General features: G+C 36.9%; 1 pseudogene; it reads right to left on the reverse strand.

Annotated features, from left to right (window-relative positions):
• Nucleotides 1-7113: 7113 nt before the first annotated feature.
• Nucleotides 7114-8174, reverse strand: LOC143578615 (carboxylesterase 1 pseudogene; annotated as a pseudogene).
• Nucleotides 8175-23103: the final 14929 nt, after the last annotated feature.

The raw sequence follows: 23103 nt of genomic DNA on the forward strand, positions 1-23103 counted from the left end.
ATATGGAGGATCCTACGATTTATGGTAGACGTACCATACCACCGGTTTATAATGTTTTCACGTTATCTCAAGACAAAGGTTTCTAACATTTACATGTTAACCAAGGTTTATAACATTTTCACGTTATCTCACGTTTGGGCTAAATCCCGGTTTGGGCGAGTCCCCAGTTGACATCCGTATCTTTGGGCCAGTCCCTAGTTTGGACTTGTCCCCAGTTTAACACCAGTTTTGGGCTTGTCCTCAGTTCACGGGCTTGTCCCCAGATTATATGGACTTGTCCCCAGTTGCACGGGCTTGTCCCCAGTTTATTTTATGGGCTTGTCCCCGGTTTATTGGGTTTAATCTCAGATAATATCATAAGTTATTTGCATCAGGTATCATAAATTAGATTCTGAGGATCACCGAAGGATCAATACTTAAGGATTTAAAATCCTTTAATTCAGTTTTCTAAGGATTGCAAAAGGATCAATACTTATGGTAACTTAGGTCTAACCAGACCTTACGGTATGATTTCTGTTTATCGGTTTACACTTATTTAATTTCAGTTTATATCTTTATAGATATAAGGATTCATTATTCTCAATCTATTTTTATAAGGATTTAAGATCCTGGTTTATTTTTGCAAGGATATTTTATCCTAAAAACTTTTTACTAAAGAATATTTCTCAAAACTTCAACAAGTCTAAAGCTATATCAGACAAACTTTCAAAATAACAGACAATCAACAGATAGTTAAAAGATACTATTTATTAAACTTACTTGCAATTACCAAAAATCTTAACCCGGATTTCACCATTCAAAAAATGGGCCATCCACCCGGGTTAAACAGGTGTTACTAGTTGTTCATGATTTACAGGGAGAAGGATATACAACCGAAAGGGAAGTTCCCAAGGAAACTCTGTAGATATACGATAATTATTTCTAGCTTGTCAAATATCATCTATTTATGCAGGAAGTTTGAATTCAAAGGCAAAATGACAGATGTGATCTTATCACAACCGCCATTTAGGGGGCAATTGTTAAGGCACGAAAATTTGACACTGTGGATACGTTATCCTGACATAGGTCTGGATAAGTTATCCTTAGTATGTATTCCAAATCGTATCAGGATCAAGGATCCTCAGTACTTATTACTAATTAACGGTTGTTCTCATGTGTAGTCTTATATTTAGCAGGTATAACGGTTAGAAGACTCGGTCTATCCACTAACTTGCAGTCAAGAAGATATTGACGTGTCCAGATCAATTATCTTTCTGAAGAGTTCCAGAGCTATGTCAGGATCATGGATCCTCGGTATTTGGTGCTATTAACGGTTGTTTCTTGTATGAAGGCTGATATTTATCAAGTGTAACGGCTCCAAGACCTGGTCTACCCTCTATTTCGCAGCCTGAGTGATGGAGCACGTGGTCAAAGTGGCAGTTACGATTATATTGAAGGCAATAGCGGATTTTTAGGGATTATTAGTTAATAGTCTTTATTATTCATAACTCCATTGAGTTATTATCTTTTATGTATAAATAAAGGCTATGATCAGCTAGGAAAACACACCCAACACAACAACAACACACTCTGCTCACTAGAATTCAGCAACATACACACACGCACATAGCTTTCGTTGTAATACTGATCATAATCTCCAACCTTGTATCCTCATTTTTTATATTAATAAAGTGGTGGTCGACGAGTTGTCATAGCCCGGGGTTTTTGTGCCGGCGATCTGAACCAGATCAAGGGCTTTTCCCCGTAACAAATCCGTGTGTTTGTGTTTGCAATCGATACATACTTGTTTTCATCATCATAGCACTAATCCTCACTAAACGAATTTGGATACATTATCCTTAGCAGATTTTTATCCAAAACAATCTATATAACTTGTTTATACATATTAATCTTGCTTAATTTCTGCTCATTTTAGTTTGTTTATCATATTTACAAGTTCTTGGTTATTTGGGTACGTGAAAACCATCTATGAACTCGTTGTGAGATGGAAACCGAACCAAACCGAACTTTTGTTTAAAAGACTTTGTTGTTAACTTTTTGGTTGTAAAACTTAAGTATTTTCATTTGTACATTATTATACAAGATCTTTGATATTTGGGCATGTGGAAACCATCTATGAACTTGTTGTGAAATGGAAACCGAACCAATCCGATTTTTACTCGCTTAAGACACAAGTGTGTTTTTAGCTATCAAGACTTGTATATTTCTTTATAATAGTTTACAAACTGATTTTAATTATTTTCTTAAGTACTTGGAATTGTTGGATCCAACTTGATCTCATAACATAGTTTGGACCAACAAAACCAAACACTCACTTAACGTGCGTTGTTATATCCACAACAATAGAACTACATACTTGGTTAAGTCTTATTAAGTTTTATTGAGTTATCTCATAACATTCATTATTTTGGAAAGTTGACTTTGGGTTTGACCAATTACCAAGACCCGAACCAACATCCCGAACACTCGTTAAAGACCCGTTTTAGTATCTTTATCCTAAAGGAACTTGCACTTTTGCATTTTCTCTACCTTATTACTTATGGATTTTTACATATATCCCTTACTAAAACCTTTAATTACATATTTCCCCAACCTTTAAAACCAAATTACATATTTCCCCTTTCCATGACAAATTACCAATTTATCCTTGTTCAGTTTATACATTTCCACAACCTAACACTTCAATCTCTTTCAATCTTATTTGAAACACCACCATAGAACCACCACCTCAACCATCGTCTGTCACCAAAGAACCATCGCTGACGACCCACCATCACCTTTCTTCTCCATTTTATCCCACTGTGGACTACCGTACCCACTGTAGGTTAACGCCCAAAGCCAGCCAATTTTCCAAAATGATTTTCCATCAACTCGGATCTATCTCTTTCGTTCTCAACCCAGATCTGAGATTATAATCACCATCGACCTCCTACCAGGAAGATTGAAGATGGTGATGGAGCGTGGCAACAGGAAATCGGGACAACGTGTACGATCGTGATGTACAGAGCTACGATGATGATGTAAAACAATTTGTAGGATGAGCTTGGGGAAGACCAGAACTTCAAAGGGATTTTATATTTATTTAAAAAGCAAAATCCATACAAAATGTGTATATGGTTAAAGTATTAACGTAGTGGTTTTAATAGTAAGAATTCTTTTGATATTGAGGAAGATCTTGAATTTATTTTCTATTTTTTATTGTTTGAATAAGGGTAAATTAGTCAATCAATGAGTTAATTTTAATGAAAAGGACAAATATGTAATATACAGGTTTTAAAAAACGGGAAATATGTAATTGATTTTTAAGGGTTAGGTAAATATGTAATAAGAGAACTTAGGAAGGGGATATATGTAAATGCCCCTATTACTTAACATAGGTTAAGTAAAAAATTAAGGTTAGATACTTTAACCCGGTTTCGAGCAAACTTACATTTTTAAAGGGTTATTATTATAAATTCCTAAATAGTTACATTTTAAACCTTTAACTTTAAATTGTTTACTTTTCTCAACATTTATTTTATTTAAAGATCTTCAAGACAATCTTTTAATTCAACACTTTCTTTTATTTAAGCTTCGTACGTTAAACCCGTCATTCCGGTTAAACTCCAAATCATCCATTATTCAAGTTTATTACTTGAACGTGAGTACTTTCGTACCCCGTTTTCCATCTTTTGTTTTGGGGGTGACATTTCATCTTATCTAAACTAAATTTTTATACTTGGGTCTTAAACCACACACGTTATTGTATACCTTACTTAAATAAATGCTCGATTTGGTGTTCTATGATTATATGCCTATGTGTTTATCGCTTTTGGTTGGTTGATCTATAAATCCTAGACTATTTGGCATCCCCTTATAGCAAGGTGTCGTTAACGTAATGCAATTAACGATAACTATAAAATCCTAGACTATTTGGCATCCCCTCATAGCAAGGTGTCGCTAACGTAATTCTATTAGCGATTTTATCTATTTATCCAAGTTATTGCTTTTATTTATTGTTTCGTATACAAGATTTGTGGCTTTTCTTACTATATACTTATATGTTCAAACTTATGAATTGCTCACCAACCTTTGTGTTGATAAACTTTATTTTATGAAATGGTACAGGTTTGCATCTAGGTTGATTAATGAGTTCGGAGAAGAAAACGTCACAAATACCTCTAGGATATTAGCAAAAATGAACAATATTTGATTTGCTATATTTTGTTATATGTTGTTGTATTTGACTTATAAATATTGTTATGTGACATTTTCGATGTTATGAAATGAAATGAGTTTGTTAAATATTGTCGCTTTAAACAGTATCATGCGCTTATGAGCAATCGTTGAACCCCTGCATGTTCCGCCGCCTTTGGTCGGGGTGTGACACCTTTTCTATGTAGAGTTTACCTGCCGATGCCACCCACATTGCTCCACCTCAATTTTTATATTTTTTTGTTTTATAACTCATGAAACCGAAAACCGACCGCTTTCGAGTCGGCGTGAAGCACTTTTGACCGACAACACTTGAGTTTTACTACTATTATGGTTTTACCGACCTGCCCGGCGCAACACGCCGGGTGAAGCACTAGTTAACATATATAAACAAAACATGTCGTCGCAGCGAACTGACACGATTCGTTGGAAAAAGACGACATCGAAAAACATACAAAATTAAAGCAATAAAATACGTTGGCGTCCCACCACGTGGCTTTTAATCAAAACTAGGTTTAAACCCACCGCGTTGCGGCGGTGGCTTGACCCAAATTCGGTTGGTATTGGTTAAATTCGTCACGACACCTGCACTAAATCAAAAAATACATGTTAACGCCCAAAATAGTGTTAGCACGCGTACAACTTATGATGAAAGAGACAATATACGGTTGGTATCTGATAGAAAAATAAATTAGTAAACGTATAGCTTATGACACACAAAATAATATAAGTAAAACGACGTTTATTCGGTTGGCAAATGACAGGAGTTGTGACGAAAATTTGGTTGGCATCTATAGGTTCGCCACGACAATGGAACTAAACCTAAAAAATAATTTTGAAAAATTGACATATTTAAAAAAAACAAACAAACACGAGAGTTGCAGTGGCGAGTTAACATACATTGGGTCGGTAACGATTTACCATAAGTAAACATAAAAACTAATTTCGTTATTGGGTAGGCTTGTTACGATATCGAAACTGAATAAACAATAACACGGTATCGAAACTGAATAAACAATAACAATAGTGTTGCGGCGACTATGCGTTGCGTTTTTAGTTAGCATCGCTTAAATTCGTTACGATACCGAAATTAAATCTAAAACTCAATAATACTTAAAAGAAACATTGAAAATAATATATATTGAAATGCCTTTAAAAAATGTGATGTGATAAATAACAAAAAGATAAAAAATAAATGATGTCTATACACATAAAAAAGTGAGTTTCGAAGTTGTGGCACCAAAATTTCATCTTTATCTATATGTATAATGTTACGACACCAACCATATTGCATATTTCCAACCATACAAATCTATCTTCTACTATCATTATTACGACCAACAATACATATTTTCAACCATAAAAATTCTATCTTTTACCATTATTATTACGAATTTTAAATATATAATTATAATTGTTCTTATTATATTATATAAAAAACAATTCTTTTCATAACTTCTTATTAGTACTGTTATATATAAATTAGAACTTTGGTGCGGTCTAGGTTTGCTGATCAAATGAGTATTGTTTTAGATATTTTGTTTTATAATATGTTAATTTGATGAATTAATTTTTTGACTTTAACGATCAAACTTTAACAGCAATGTCTATACCCTAACAAGTGTAATCGATACTGATCGAATTCGCGTCGACTCATCATCATAACGCTTGTATTTTACCAACATCGAATTCGCGTCGACTCATCATCGATACTGATAGAAATTACACCATCCTTAAATCTTTCATACACCATCCTTAAATCTTTCAAATCAATTCATTGAAGCAAGAGAAACGGGTTCACAGACGTCAACTTGAGTAACACCGTGATTTTTAAGACGGGTTGATCTTTGTTATTCAACGTAATTTTCAAGATGTTGTTTAATTTGAAAAATTCTGCTATCTAATTTACTTTGAAGCAGAGGTGTAGGCAACTTTTTTTAACATTAAATATTCATGTATTTTGATTTCGTATAAGTAGAAATTTCAACATTGTATTCATAGAATATCCAAACTTGAGTGATAGACAATCGGTCGTCTGTCCCTCAAAATTTTCCGAACCTATAGGAAAAAATTTCCGGTTACGCCATTAATTTGAAGTTTTGGCGTTTCACTTATTGCCTCTTTCAATTTCCTACTCAAGTTGTGTACTAAAAACTGCGTTTAATATTCAAATTCTATTTAAGAGTTTTCATTTCTTTAAAAAAAGTCAATTTTTCCCTTGCACGCAAGTTCGTTCCTTTTCGTTTCGTCGTTTATCTTCTGAACTCATCCGTTTCATAAAAACTAGAGCAATGCATTCATTGGAACATAAATGTTCATAAACATGAACTATATATGTTTGGGTTATGGAGCTATAATCTCATCGCTCGGTTTATTCATTTATTCTTTGTCTCTCTTCATCAGTGATTAATTGTGTGACTCAACACGAAAACATATTATGGCGGAATCTCTCGTAGCTTTAAAGTTGTTCATGTATTTCTTCCAATGTGGTTATATTCAGACTCTCGTTACTTTTGATTCTCCTACAGAGGAAGCCCATCCGAGTTGTTAAGAAGTTAAATCGTATTCATTATATTTGAACTTTGGCATTTGACAATTGACTCCAACGTCAAGAACTTCGCTAATCAATCTCATTTATTAGTGGTATGAAGCATTCAAAGATTCTCCACTTGTGAAAACTGTTGAAATCTTAGCTTAAATAATTTGTGTCGTTCCACAACATTTACATCAAGACAAGAACCTAGAAACGCCATCTAAAACTTCTATTTTTCGAAGACGCACCACAAAAAATTAAGTTTGTGGCTGTGAGCCCAACAATTGACTAAGCCTGGTCAAACTATACCTAAATCCAACTGTACTATTTAACATAAACAACTGTATCATCAAAGTAATTTCAAATTTTGTGACCTCGCAAGGCGCCTTAAACTAGTATATTATTATAATTGTAAAAATACAGCCTTACAGTTATTTTATCAAACATTCAAGAACAATATCATGATCTACAAACTCACACACACTGCGTACATTGTGCAGCATGTAAATAAAAATTGGCAATTAATGTTTTATTAATTGTCGGTGTATATATCAGATACTGCATTGGATTTGGTACCATTAACCGAAGACATGAAACGCGATATCTCTTGTAACAGCTCTTCGGCTTTAGCTTTGTCAGTAGCTTCAACCCCGTGATGACCATCACTGCGGAAACATGTGCACTCTACACCTTTCAACTCTAAAGCCTTTGCGAACTCTATCTGACGATCCATCATCAAATCCCCATCACGAATGACCGTCATCACCCGCCAACCAACGTCTTTGATCCGGACCATATCGTCCAGACTGCCCCTCGTCAAGTTGCAATACTCATGGTCACGAGTTGCACCGACGGGGAGTGCCAAATTCCACATCGAATCGCTTAAGGATAACGTAAGGAGAAACCCGGTGGACGCCAGTTTGATCTCTGATTCCGTCCTTTCCACTCCTCCAAGGAACAGATTGTGCAAGATCAAACCCTTAATATTCAAGGGCTCAAGATCAGCAAGGTGTTGGGATACACGTAGCGCTGCATGGTAGACTAGGTTTACTACTTCCCATTAGGTAACAGTTAGAGAAGTCAGCAAACTCGGTCAACCATGGATCTTGGGTTGACTTGATCCAATGCAGAGCCTCCACCCCGTCGTCATAGGCAGCTGGGAGGCGGTGCTCTGGTGCGTTTCGGTAGTCAACGCTCACCACCACAACCCGGAGGTATGCTGCTAGTTACAGAAGTCATGATTTATGGTTGTAGCCGCACTCATGACAACAAAGCGACCCCCGTGGTAGTAAACTAAGAGTGGGATGGGATATATATTCGAACGCCGGTTTTCTTGGTGTCGTTGATGGTTACATCTGGGGAAGGATACGAGGCGAGTGTATGAACCGTCGGCATTAAGTACCACAATGGGTTGGATTTCCCCGGCTACTGATTTTTCATCGGACATTCTACTTTTACACTCTGGATATGAATGAATGTGACGGTAAGGTATACCAAGTTGGTTACGAATGAAGCGAAAATATATAAAACGACACAAGTGGCTATGGGTTGACTTTACTCTGTTTTCCATGCATAATTATTAGTATCTGACTAATATAACGCCATGTGTAATTGGGTTTGTTGGAGATTTGGATGAGAAATAAATGGTGGTCCTAGACTATAGACGTAGACACATTTTTTTTTCTCAACCATAAAAAAGGGGTTTAACGGAAGTCGGGAGGGGTATGTTAGTTTATATATTTAGTATAAACGTATGTAATTAAATATTATTAACACACTTAAAAATAGAAAATATAATCGGGGTGTTATATAGGGGTGTTAATCGGGTCAACCCGATCGGGTTTCGGGTTAATCGGGTCGGGTTAGTCGGGTTTTCCTTAAAATATATCTAACCCGCAACCCGACCCTATTAAGGTTCGGATTAGTTGGGTTCGGGTTTCTGGTTAGTCGGGTACGGTTAGTCGGGTTAATCAGGTTAACCAAGTTACTTTATAATTTTAAGTTGTTTTTTGTGTTTGTAAATTATAGGTTGCGAAATTTCTCATTCCACTCAATTTTCAAATTATTTTACAAGTAATTGTCTTATAATGATAAATAAACCTGTAAACGAATCGAATCGACATGAATAAATGCATGTCCATGTTGATTCATTTTACTTTTAACAAAGACGACACTTAATCGAACAAATATTTGTGTTCATGTTTGTTAGTTAAAAACTAAACATGTTCCTGTTTGTTTATTTAAAATCTAAACGAATAGTTCACAACCATAATTAAACAAATATAAATGAACATGAAGGAACACATATGTACATACATTAACGAACACAAATATACATAAACAAACATAAATGAATGCATTTAAATAAACACAAACAAACAAATATAAAACATATTATGGTGATATAATTTCGAAATACAAATAATATTTAATAATTTTCTATTAATATGTAAACGAACATGAATGAACTTAAATGAACGATTATAAACAAACGTTCACAAACATAAATGAATGAGTGAAACATGTGTTCATGTTCATTCGTTTAATTAAATGAACACGACATAAATGAACTTTTCGCTTAACTTCTCATGAACAGACAGAATAATTAACTCATCTATAAAGCTTACAATATTGCTTTTATAGTGCTTATTTCACCATTTCATTATTGTATTTAAAGTTAAGTATCACCACTAATCGGGTTATTCGGGTTAACCCGAAATCCGACTTTTTTCCATGAATAAACCCGAACCCAGCCCTATTAATAATTCGGGTTAACCTGAATAACCCGATTAATACTTTTTGACCCTATTTAACCCGACCCGAGTTAGCTTATTCGGGTTCGGGTCGGGTCGGGTTAATCGGGTTCGGGTATTTTGAACACCCCTAGTGTTATACCAATTACCCGAACAATAAAAGAAAATAATAATATATTTAATAGAGAGAACTGCGGTTTTCATCTCTATGGTTTGTTCAAATTTGCTATTTAAGTCTAGAAGTTTAAATTATACTATTTACGTCCATATGGTCTCATTCAAGTTGCAATTTTTGTCCATAAGGCCTAGTTTTCATTGCGATTTTAGTCCATGTGGTTTTGTTAAAATATGCTATTTAAGTCCAAGTTATGTTAACGAGATGGACGAAAGTTGCAACGAAAATGAAGCCTTGGGACGAAAATAACAAATGTTAAACTTTTGGAGGGATTAACAAATTTAAACAAACTACATAGACGAAAACCGTTGTTCACTCTAAAATATTCAGAAACAAACAGAGAGGCGTGTATAACTTGCATTGGTTGCTGCAAGCCATGGTTTAAATGAAGCTTGGATATCATATCATGTACTTTTTTTAGTGTTACAAGCACATCATAATCCTTAGGCTGAGTGTAGTGGGCGTGGGCGACATATGGGCGAAATTGGGCGCAAACACCCCCTCCCCCCCCCCCCGATGATATGTGGGCGAAAAGGGGTGGGGGTGGGTTGTTTTTGTCGCCGTGGAAGAAGAAGAAATATTATTATTCTATTACATGTTGTGTGTGTGTATATATGTATATGTATATGTATATATGTTGTGTGTGATATATATATATATATATATATATATATATATATATATATATGTGTGTGTGTGTGTGTGTGTGTGTGTGTGTGTGTGTGTGTGTGTATAGAAAATGGTTAAAATAAAAAGACATAGTTTTGTAGGAAGAGTAGGAATGATATAAAATTTAGAGTTAGGAAACTATGTAGCCTAAATTCTATATCTTAGGAAACTATTTGTTAGTTTAAAAACTATCAATCTCAACCACTAGATCATAGATCTAAGAGTTTAGATTTATTTTTACTCTTCTTAGGAAACTATCTCTTTTTATTATAACCCACCCCTGTATGTATATATGTTGTGTGTGTGTATATATGTATATATGTTGTGTGTGTATATATATGTATATATGTATATATGTTGTGTGTGTGTATGTATATGTATATGTATATATGTTGTGTGTGTGTATACATGTATATGCAAAATGAATCCTAGAAACAACCCGAACCACCCATTCCCTCCTTTCGGTCAACACCATGGTTCGCAAAACCAACCGAACGTGAACTTACAATGGACCCGATAAACCTAGACCAACCGAGCTATCTGTTTCAATTTCCCGACCCGAACCTAAACATGTACGCCAACCGAGCTACAATATAGGTTTTTTTATATTTTTAGTTATGCATTTTTTTTTGTATTTCTTTTTAATTTTAATGCATTTTTATTTAATTATTTGAAGAAATTGGTTTTTATTTGATTATTTTAATTATAAAAAATAATAATAAAAAAAGATATTGTGGACCCAATTTGTAACCCCTACACCATTACACCCCAAAAACAAATTCATCCCTTTTGCTAACTGGGCGCCACGTGTCATAATTCGCCTCCATTTATAGCCCCTCTACTACAAATAGCCTTAGGACTTAGGAGTTAGGACTTATATGGTAAATAAATTAATTATTATAATTATACTGGTTTTTATTATATATAATAATCAGTTGCTTTCATTTGCAAATATGAAAATATATTTATTGTTTTGTTATTCATGCAGTCCGTGCTACCAGCTATGTGCCTGCTGCAATACATGTCGTAAGTTGGATTTTGGTTAATAAGCAAGGTACAATTTTTATCAATTGTTTTTTTTTTCCTTTATATTTAGCTATTTAACTAGTAATTTACCCCCCGCGTTGCGGGGGTGTGAACTAGAGGTGCACAAATCGGTTTTTTTGAAAAAACCGGTTCGGTTATTAACCGGACCGGTTTTTTTTATCCAGAAAAAAACCGGTTCGGTTAATAACCGGACCGGTTATTAACCGGTTTTTATTGCTGAAAACTCAAACCGGCCAAACCGGTTTGGACCGGTTTAAAAACCGGTTAGAACCGGTTATTAAACCGGTTTTTTATAACCGGTTTTTAATAACCGGTCTAACCGGTTAACCGGTTTTTTTTTTTTTTTTTTTTTTTTTTTTTTTTTTTTTTTTTTCTTTAGGGTTTAGGGTTTAGGGTTTCGTTGTTAGCATTCTTTGCTTGGAAGATTAAAAACACATAACTTTCATTTATAGCTTTTACATTAAAAATACAAACATTAAATCGTTATCGCATATTCGTAACTCAAAAATACAAACATTAAAGAATGCTTAGACACGATTACATTAACAAGTTGATGTTTGTTACTCATTTTCTTCGCTACCCGATCCCGAGCTATTCCTTAGGTAATCGTCGTACGCGGCTTCTTCATCGGTCATTGGTTGAATGTGTCCTTGATTGACCTCGTCTTCATACAAGGCCGCCTCATAGTCCATTTCCCCCTCGAGTGAGCGTTGATGTTGTGCCCTGTCTAAAGAGTCCAAGTAATCCTTGTAGCAAATCGACATCTCTACAGCTGCTGGAGTGAGTCGAGTCCTCCTAATCGATATAACCCTGCCAGAAACAGAAAAAGCAGACTCCGAAGCTACCGTGGAAGCTTGGACCGTTAGTAAATCTTTGGCCATGGCGGCGAGGATCGGAAACTCATCCTCCTTACCTCTCCACCAAGCCAGCAAATCAAGACTTCTAAATTCATCCGGAGTCATGTGTTTCACAAAGTTGGTACCACCATACCTTCCAAGTTCACTGCTTGGGGTGTTTACCCTTTGACGTTTACCGGCGTCTTCCCAAATCATGTAGTACATCCCCATTTCTAGGTCGGTTTGGGATTGGGATTGGGCAACAGCTCTTAACGAGTCATGAATTTGGGAAGACGACCCGTGTTTTGTAAGGTAAACATCATACATGTTTGCCAATGTGGTGTTGAAATCATTCTTTAAAGTTTGGCTATAATAGGGGTTTTGATCGTCGTTTAACCCTAGCTCATCACAAATTTTTTCTATTAAAGCTTCAACACCACCAACATTGATGCAAGGGTTTAACGCAGCCGCACAGGTCAAAACAGCGGGTAGTTGTTGAAAATATTTTATAAATTTTTCTTTCATTTTTGCACCCATATCAAAATAAGGTGCACCCCTACAATGAATTTCAGTCAACTTTGTGCACATGACAGCAATTTTTGGTAAAGCAATGGGGCTTGTTGGATAGTAAACCCCGGATAAACTAGTTGTGCAAGATTTAAAAATTTGAAGAACCTCCGTAACGATCTCAATCAATAACCAGTTTCTAGGATCGTACGGTGCACATTTACCCCTACTTGACATTATTTGATGAAACGCAACTAGTGATTCTTTTTGTTGGATGGCTTTCTCAAACATATCACAAGTCGAGTTCCATCTTGTTGGACAATCCCAATTGGGCCCCAACCATTGACAATTAGCTTCATCACAAAATTTTTTGTATCTTGAAAATGTTTTATTGTTGCTAAAAACATCTCGTAACATTCTTTTAAAATTGTTTCTTTGCGTTTCGATCACGTTTAACCCATCTTGCACGGCCAAGTTGATAATATGTGCAATGCATCGGCTATGAAAAAACGCTCCATCACAAATAGGTTTATACTTTAATTTTAAATGGCCAACCGCGGCCGTATTGTTGGACGCGTTATCAAACGATATTGAAAAGATTTTATCTTCAATCTTGTATTGTCGAATGACTTTATCCAAGAGTTTAAAAATATTTCTACCCGTGTGCGGGTAATCAAACAATTGAAACGCAACGGTTCGTTTCATCATTTGCCACGACCGGGGGTCAACCCAATGAGCCGTCACACAAATGTATGAGTCGGGCGAACCATTAGGTACCGACCACACATCCGTTGTTAAGTTCACACCAGTTTGTAAGTTTGAAAAGTATGAAATTAGTTCGGATTTAGCGTTTTTCCATGCTTTAAGCATATCTCTTCTAAGGGTCGAACGACTTACGTGTTGGTAGCGTGGTTGAACATACTTTTGCATCATCTCCGTGAATTGAGGGTTGTCGAAGTGGTTGAAAGGAAGTGATTGTTGAATCACAAAGTTGCCAAACTGTTGACGTACCGCTTCAAGGTCGTACGTAAACACCGTTCCTTGATTCGTCATCTCCGGCTGCGAACTACTTCCGGATTCGTCCTTCAAGACCTTGCAAGAGGGCCTTTCTACATGAGCTCTTAAACTGGAGTTTGCTTCTTTGTTATAAAACTTCAAACAATGTTTGCATCTAGCTTTTTGGGTTCCGTTAGACATTTCGCATAGGTCGAAATGTTGCCAAATATCTTGGTTTCGTTTCGTGGGGATGACCCGAACGACGGTTTCTCCCGTGTTCGAGGCACCCATGTTGACCGATGAAGCAGCACTTTGGGAGGCCATGATAATCGACTACGAATTAAGAGTGGTATACTCGAGTATGAAATAAACGACTACGAAAGAAGAGCGTTTGGAGTTATAATCGCGTATGAAATAAACGTTTAGAGCTTTTGGAGTTGTATAATCAAGTGTGATCTAACCAATACCCAACCTAAACTATATATAGATGTTTGTGGGGGTAAAAAAACCAAAAAAACGGCTAAAAAAACGGGCAAAAAAAAAAAAAAACGGCTATAAAGCCGTTTGGTAACGTTCGAAAACCGGTTTAACCGGTTAACCGGTTATTAAAAAACCGGTTAACCGGTTTTTTTATAACGGCTATAAACCGGTTATTTTAAAAACCGGTTAACCGGTTTTTTAATAACCGGTTATTAAAAAAAACCGGTTTTTTTTATAACCGGTTATAAAACCGGTTTTGGCTCCAAAAAGTATAACCGATACGTAAACCGGTTACGTAAACCGGTCAAACCGGTTTTTAAAAAAACCGGTTTTTAAAAAACCGGTTTTCCGGTTAACCGCCCAAACCGGTTCCGTAACCGGTTTTTTTGAACACCTCTAGTGTGAACTATAAGCAAAATTTGCCATTATCTTACATTGTTCAATATAACAAAAAGAATTAATGAAACGATGTTTCACATTAAGCCAAATCATAGAAACCATTTTTTCTATATAAAATTCAAATAGATGTACATACTGTTTCTATTTCGAGAGTCGGTTGATCACCACTAAATTTTCTTTAGCAAATTCTTAAAGTTGTCACTAAGCAAATCCCAAACTACACATGTAGAAGGCAACAAAATTAACAGTTAGCACCACAACTATATAGTTATCCTCTTTACTGATTCCAAAAAACGTACCATATAAGCGTTTGCACCTAGCTAGTCATGACTTGCAATTAAAATTGTAACCATGTCAAAATCTTTTTAGCAAACAAACTCCAAACCAAGTTTTTAATGTGCCTTTAGAAAGTGATGTAAGTGATGTGGTCAGGTTTTTAATAGTGTTGTGTTTTTGTTTGACAAATTAGCATTACCCGGGCATAACTTTTGGAGATGTTATCACTACAATAAAAGGGCTTTTTAGTACGCACAAAAGCGTCCTAAAATGCTATTTTATAGGACCTTTCATTTAATAGGACCAACGAGAAAAACGTTTCATGTAAAGGGGTCGTAATAAGTCTCGGAACTCAAAAAGCGTCCTGATATCCCAAATAAGATTATGAAACCAATTTATGGTCGCATAAAATATCCATTAACAACCCAAAAGGCGTCCCCATAAAAACATATTATGACACTTTTACAATGTTTTAACATGTGTTTACCTACCTTTAATCTTTTGATACACATACAAGCGTCCTTAAAAAATCGATAAAATGCATATGTGCATTAGTGTTGTATTACATATATGCGATAGTATGTTTTGCATACAATTATTAGTGTTGTATTTGCAAATATTCAATAGTGTGTTATATAATTCATTTGTGTTATATTATATGCAATAGGACACTATTTTATATATGCAATAGATATTGATGCACATATACATTACATCGACATTAAGGAACAATACCACCTTATTAGGAGGAAAGAAAAAAAACGCAAAATATTACTCCCTCCGTTCATTTGAAAGTGTCCACATTTCCTTTTTAGTTTGTCCCATTATAAATGTCTATTTTCAAAATTTATTACCTAATTTCCAAGTTTACCCTTACACAAATCAATAATTCAAACTTTCTTAAATTTTGTCTTTTTATATATATACGAAGGGCAAAATAGTCATTTGTTAATCAAAAAGTACAATCATTCAAACTTTCTTAAACTTTGTGTTTTTCAAACTATGACACTTGTAAAGAGACTGAGAGAGTATTTTAAAAGAAAGTTAAAACTAATTATTTAGTTCTATTTTTAAAAGGAATCCTTTCTAGATCCTATCTCATAAAGTTAATAGTTTATATATTTGTAATATTTAAAATAAGAGTTCTATTGTATATAAGTTTTATGAATTAATTTTATATAACTTTATCTATTTAATCAATTATTCGTTTTCCCTCTTAAATTAATTGATTTCCCTCTTATCCCCAAATTCCCTTTATGCTAATACACACATCTCCTTCCCACAACTCCTTTCCCTGTTCAAGTAAAAAATAATCCAAACTTTCGGTTACAAAATAAAAGACTACAACATCCAAATTGTCAAGCAAAGAAGCAGTATGCTATTCCACGTCTCCTATGCTGAAATTTCTTTTTACCCCCTTTGCAAATCTTGTTGTGAAAGCTTCCATTCACAAACTTCAAACTGCCTCAACACACTTGCTTAACCTGATTCAAATTACAAAGCTTCTTATCACATACATACGTCATTTCATCAACATCGAATATCATCAGGTATTCACTTCCTGATTTTGATTGTATAATTGTATTCTTAAGGATTTGTAATCTAGATTGGATTCCTATTCAACCAATTTGTTTTTCTTTTTTCCTTTCTTCTAAAAGTCTGGATAGATATTCAGTTGTTAATTAACACATAATGCTTTGGAAAAATCTTGTCGCTACAAATCGTGTGGATGTTTTAGATTTTCTGATTATTTAGGACTAAAGTAATTATATCTCTATAAGCATGTTCTATAAAAAAATGAGACAAATACATATTTATCTAATTATACACGGTTGATTGTCTACTTATCTGATTATTTTGTTCCTAAAAATTTAGAAAAAATGTTTATAATTTTGTGGTTAGTGAATTAGGTCAGTAATTCTTTGGGTCAGAATCAAATAGCCGATGAAAGTGATGCATATTACAAAGCATAAAGTTGACTTTTTGGTCAACTAATGACTCAATATTAACATCAATATCAATTATTAAATCCCAAAATCAAAGTATATCCCCAACTTTGAATATGACTCACAAAATGCCCATAATTACACACATCAATTTAGAATACGAAAACCACTACTTTGAATTCAAAAATCAAAACACAACCCTAATCTTGAAATTACAATAGATCGAAACATGAGTTTGGATTCAGAGATGGCCATGGCGGAAGAGAATGCCACACTTTTTCTCCTTTTTTCTCCATCAATGTTCCCAAGGTTACATTTTACATTTTGTATTGATACTTCTTGTTATGAATGTTGGTTGTTTGCTTTTAAATGCTTTGTTGTTATTCGATTTGGTGGTTTAGTTTTTTATTACATGTTGCTACAACAAAGATAAGACCAATGATAGTGAATGGACTGGTTAGGCTAACAAGCTTCAAGGGTTCAGGTTAACCTAACGCAGGTCGTGGTGTCCCTCTACGTTTGCAAAACGTAGAAGGAGGTTCACTAGTTTGTTGTTAGTTGTTATAGTTCACCGAATATCCAGAACCGTGATGTTTGGAATCGGTTATTGGATGAAGTTCTTGGTGAAGCTATGATGTTTGTGAAGTAAGATAGAAATAAGCAAGGAACCTATTTCTCGAGGAAGAAGAGAAGATCAGGGAGAGTATGTTATCTGCCCAGATCTTGTTGTGTTCTTGTTTATGGCTAAGTCATCTTTATATAGAAGGAGAGACCAAGCCTTTTGTCTAGTGTACAAACTAATTCCCCTCCAGTTTGCTTAGAGAGTTGACCTTTATGGGCGGGAAGCTTTGGACCGTTGGTCCATGATTAAAATAATAATACTTTATCTGAGCATGTCCTTTGCTCAGAAGGGTCAGTGATGTGAATAGTGAGTTCACATCGTACTGTAGCACGTGGGTACTTGTTTACATAAGTTTGGGCGGGAAACGAAGCTTTTAACCTTTTAACCTTTTTAGCGTTAATGTGTGGAAACCATTTTATTAATTCCTTGGGCTACCCCCGTCATCAGCCCCCAAGTCAGAGGTGTTTGAGAGGTAAGCTCAAGGGCTTCTGACTTTTGCACACATTTTGTTTATTGCTTAAAGGCTTCAGGGCTTGCAGGCTTCGAGGCTTTGTTCAGTTTTGGTTATTTTTTGAAATGTTGACAAGACAGTTGATTGGATGGTAACTGCAGGTTGCGGTTCCCAATAACTGCTCCTTAATAATGAGCATAACTGTTCCTTCTCCTTCATTTTTGTTTTAAAGTTCCACAATATTCAAGTTTCTTGCAATCCTTTATCAGGTTAGTCTCGATCCTTCATCTTTCCTTCGAAATTATGGTTGTTAAAAAAGACCTTTCGGTCAGTTTTTCCCGATTGACCCAAGAAGAGGTTGAGTCGTTTTGTATTGAATGGGGAATAGGGTTAAAGTATAAACCGATTGCTCCGCCGGTCGATTCTTCAATCGATCGTTGTCCGGCAGGCTTCATTGCTCTTTATTGCCGTCACTTTGAGTTTTCGAATCTCCGGCATCCGTTTTCAATCTTTGTTTTGAATGTTTTGGAATATTATCGTGTGTCATTCGGTCAGATTCATCCGTTAGGGCTTGCTAGAGTTTTACACTTTGAAGTTTTATGTAAAGCCCTAGGTTATGACCCTTCATTGTTGAGTTTTCGCTGTTTCTTTCGCTTAGCGAAAAACGGTGATTGGTACACGTTTGAACACACACAGGTTGACACATGTTTGGTTTCTTCGACGGTTACAACCCTCGGTTCTTGGAAGGACCGTTTTTCTTTGTTTTCGATTCTATTATTCCATTTAAACCCGTTTGGAGACAACCCGAGGCTGTTCTAAATGAACCAGAGCCGGCCGAATCGGAGTTGAATGAGGCTTTTTTGAAATCAATTAGAAAATGACCGTCACGTCTTCGCCCTCTTCCCGAACATCTTCTTGTGTTGTTAGGAATAAGCAAATTGTGGGATAAACCTAATCGGGATCCCGTGCTTATGAGGGATAATAAGGGTATGCATTTGTTTGTCCCGTATTTGCTTTATTTTGTTGATATGTTTGCTAATAGGTTTCCTTTGCTTTTTGTAGTTATGTCGGCTTTGGATTTCTTAAAAAGTGATGATACCTTGGATGTTGGGTTCACTGATGCTGCGGCTGTTGTTGGGGAGGATTCGGTGGTTCGAGGGAAAGAGGGTCGTTTTGAAGATGTTGAGTATGTGGGAGTGCTGAACGTCAAAGGGTTCACCAAGGTTGCTGGTCCCAAGGCTTCCACTCGTCGTTCTACGCGGCGTTTGTTGAAGTCTTCTGGTCAGTCATCTTCTCATGAGCCGGTTGATATTAGTGACGATGTTTTGGTTGTCGAAGATCAAGGTCCGAGTGGGGAAGTGGAAAAAGAGCAGGGATTGGTTGTTTCCAAGAAGAAGAAGTCGACTGGCAAGAAGGTTGTGATGCCGATTGTTCAAGGGTTGGATGGGGATGTAATCTATGTGCCGGAGTGGAATGTGAAGGTTGGTGATAGCTTCAAGAATCCGGAAGTTTGTGCTGATGTGTTAGCCAACTTTGCTCCTCCTGGAGTTCGTGAGGCTATTTCTGGTATGGAAGGTGATTCCATGATGTCGAAGCTGATCCTGAGTTCTTGCAACCTTTCTGCCCTTTTGGCAGAGGGTGTGACTCGTTTTAGAAAGGGGATGCGGGAGTATGAGGATTTTTCCAAGAAGAAGGAGGGAATGAAATCTTCCATGATGGAGATGAAGAAGGAGATTGAAGGTTTTTCGAAGAAAGAGGAAGGTTATGTTAAGAAGATTTATGAGTTGTCTCGCGGCCATGAGATTGAGCTGGCAGGGTTGAAGAAAGCCATGGAGGCCGACAAGGCTAAGTTGGATGCTGACCGGGAAGCCTTTGAGGTGCAGAGGAAAGCCTTTGAGATGGAGAAGGAAGGTTTGAAGGCTTCAGTCACTCAGACCTCTGACGACAACAAGTGGCTGATTGAGCACGGGTTTCAACAGGTTGTGACTTATTTACTTCATTCTAACGAATTCAACTTGGTGTTGGGCGATGTGTATACGAAGCTGTTGGCCCATGGTAAGCATTTGGGCTTCGTTGCTGGCTTTGGTTATCATGAGACTGGCTAACCTATGGAGAAGTCACCCCTGTTCAACCGTGAAGCTTACAAGCTCTTCATGGATTCAGTTCGTTCAATGGAAAGGCTCACTTACCCTTATGTGGGTGAAGTTTCATCATGCTTTGGTAAGCCTCTTTCTGTGTTGCAGGGTTTGAAACCAGCCGGCCTCGATGATAAAGTTGTTAAAGAGGTGCTAGAGTCCTTGTCGAAGAAGCTAGAGTTCTGGTGATAGTGAAGAAACTTTATCTGGGGGTAGTGACGGATCTCATGTGGCAAGCCTCGAAGGCTCGGCTGTTGCTGATGTTGGCCCGCAAGTCAAGAAGTCGAAGAAGGCTAAAGGTGGTAAGGCTAGTACCTCAAAGCCTGTTTCTGATATTTAAACACTTGATTTGTAGCTTTCTTAGCACCGTTAAACAATTTTATGTAATCTTAAATAATGTAGGTTTGGCATGAAACTCTTAAAGTTTCTGCCCTGTGGTTGTGTTTGGCCTTTTTGGCCCTTTGAACATTTTCTTGGGAATCCTTGTGATTTCCTTGTTTTAGCCTTAATTGGCTCATTATGAATGCTGTTAGTTATGGCCTTGCAATGGCCTTGTTTATGAACTGTGTTGTTTATGTATTTATGTTTTGGTTGCTTATCTTGTTAGTTTGATGTGTTTTTAGGTAACTTTCCTTAAGAAGTTTTAGTGCTGCAGTCACTTTAGCTTCAAGGCTTCATTAGGTAAAAAGCACATGTTGGCTATCCTTTGTATCATTGTTTAATGTATGTTTGTTTCGTAAACTTTTTCAAAGCTTAAGGAACGAATTTATGTAGGCTTTCAGACCCGTCTATGAGACAAGTTTTTGGTTGAAAAAATTTTCTAAGTCTCATGGAGTTGGATTGATATAGGAACTCACCCCTTATATAGGTTCATTTAACCCTTGAACCTATTGAGCGATGTGGCCTGGGAGCTCATCCCCTTACATGGCCCTTGCCATGGAGTTTCTTGCTAGGTTCTCAACCTGATTATAGAATAGTAAAGACAAGTTATGACAAAAACTTTATCATTCATTCAAGAGGTTGTTGTTCACAAAAAGGAGAATTATACATCTCTTGAAATACATTTTAAGACTTTGACTAGGCGTGGAACCTTTTAAGGGTTTTTCCGTTCAGGCTTTCCACTTCGTTTTGCTTTGTGGAGATTTAGTTTCAAGAACAGCCCTGACTTTGTTGGGACTGGCTTTTATGCTTTGTTTCCCCACAATGTGTCCCAAAAACTTGCCTTTTTCGAACCCAAATGAGCATTTTCCAGGGTTGAGCTTCATATTGATCTTCCTCAAGTTTTGGAAGGTTTCTTCTACGTATTCAAGCATTTGATGCTCAGTTTTGCTTTTGATTACCAGATCATCGACATAAGCTTCCGGGTTTCTGCTAATTTAGTTAGCGAATGCTTTGTCGATCAAACGTTGGTAAGTTGTACCGGCATTTCGTAAGCCAAAAGGAATCTTTTGATAACAGAAAATACCCTTGTCCGTGTGGAATGCGGTTTTTTCTTCATCTTCTACCTTCATGAGGATTTGATGATAACCCTTGTAAGCATCGAGAAAACACTTGAAGGGATGGCCGGTTAAGGAGTCAACCTTGAGGTCCATCTCGGGTAAGGGATAGCAATCCTTTGGGCATGCTTTGTTTAAGTCTTTGAAGTCAATGCACGTCCTCCAAGACTTGTCAGGCTTTCGAACCATGACTGGATTAGCCACCCAGGATTGATATTTGACCTCACGTAGGATCCCAGCTAGGACAAGCTTTTCAACCTTTTGGCATGCTGCCAAGCTTTGTTTAGGAGCCAAGCTCCGTTTCTTTTGGACAACAGGCTTGACATCAGGTGGTATTTTTAGCTCATGTTCTGCAATGCTTCAAGGGATGCCGGTCATGTCTTCCGGGCACCAAGCAAAGACATCGTTGTAACATATCAACAGCTTCTCAAGGTGTGAGAGAGTTTCTTTAGAAAGGCTTGTTTTTACCCGTACCTTTTGTTCAGGGTATTTTGGGTTTATGATCAAGCCTTGTTCTTCGTTTTCACTTTTTGAACTTTCCCCTTCAACCATGTAAACCTCTTGGGTAGGTTGAAGGGTTGCAATTCCCCTGTCAATTGGGAACTTCACAGCACCTTGACCAACTGAGACAGCCATGTTGAATGCGCACTGTCCTGGCCTTCCTATGATCACATCATAGTTGGAAGGTATGTTGATAACCACAAAAGTGAGTGGTTTGGTTTTCTTCATCTTGCCTTCACTAAAACAGACATCAAGGGTTAGTTGGCCTAAATGCTTCAAGGGTACATCGGCGATACCTTTTATAGAAGACCCGGAGGGTTGAAGCCTTGAACGTTCTTCTTTGCTTAGTTGATTGAAGAACCTTTCATACATGATCTCTGTGGCTGCCCCTGTCTCGATGTAGGCTTTGCTTGTTTTGAGTGTTCCCACGTTCGCTTCTACCACCAAAGGGTTTGAGAGTAAGTCACCTTGAGGTGGTGGGAAGCAGACACATTGAAGCTCCCAAGCCTCCAAGCGTTGTCGTTTGTGGGAGACACCATCGTCTATATTTACCATGTTCACCTCTTTGCCTTTTCTTTCGGCCATCTTGTCCTTAACCCCTTTCACCAAATGAGCCAATTCTCCAGACTTAACGGCTTCCTCAATTATTCTCTTGAGTTGAAAGCAATCGTTGGTGTGGTGACCTTTTTCTTTGTGAAAATCATAGAACTGGGTGGAGCTTTCGTTTTTCTTGCTCTTGGGCAAGGGCCGAGGAGGTCGGAAGTTGTGTTTTACCTCTTCGGTGGCAAGGATCTCCTGAGGTGTTTTGGTTAAGGCTGTGAAGTTCACAGTCTTTTCCCTGCTTGGAGGGTTCCGACCTTCAGGCCTTCGTTGATCTGAGCTCCTTGGGTATTTATCATAGGGGTTGTAGTTTCCTTTCTTTCGGTTGGGGTTGTTGCCTCGCCAACTAGGAGCTCTTTTTCTTTGTTCTTTGAAATCAATGGCCTCTTCGCCTCGGATATGAGCTTCGGCTTGCTCAAGAGCTTCTTCAAGGGTTTTAGGTAGGCACTTGTTAAAGTCCCTTGTGAGGTACTTGGAGGTGATGGCG

Source organism: Bidens hawaiensis, unplaced genomic scaffold, assembly GCF_021521415.1.
Source record: "Bidens hawaiensis isolate Kalapana, Puna unplaced genomic scaffold, B.hawaiensis_p1.1 tig00029306_1, whole genome shotgun sequence".
Classification (NCBI taxonomy): domain Eukaryota; kingdom Viridiplantae; phylum Streptophyta; class Magnoliopsida; order Asterales; family Asteraceae; genus Bidens; species Bidens hawaiensis.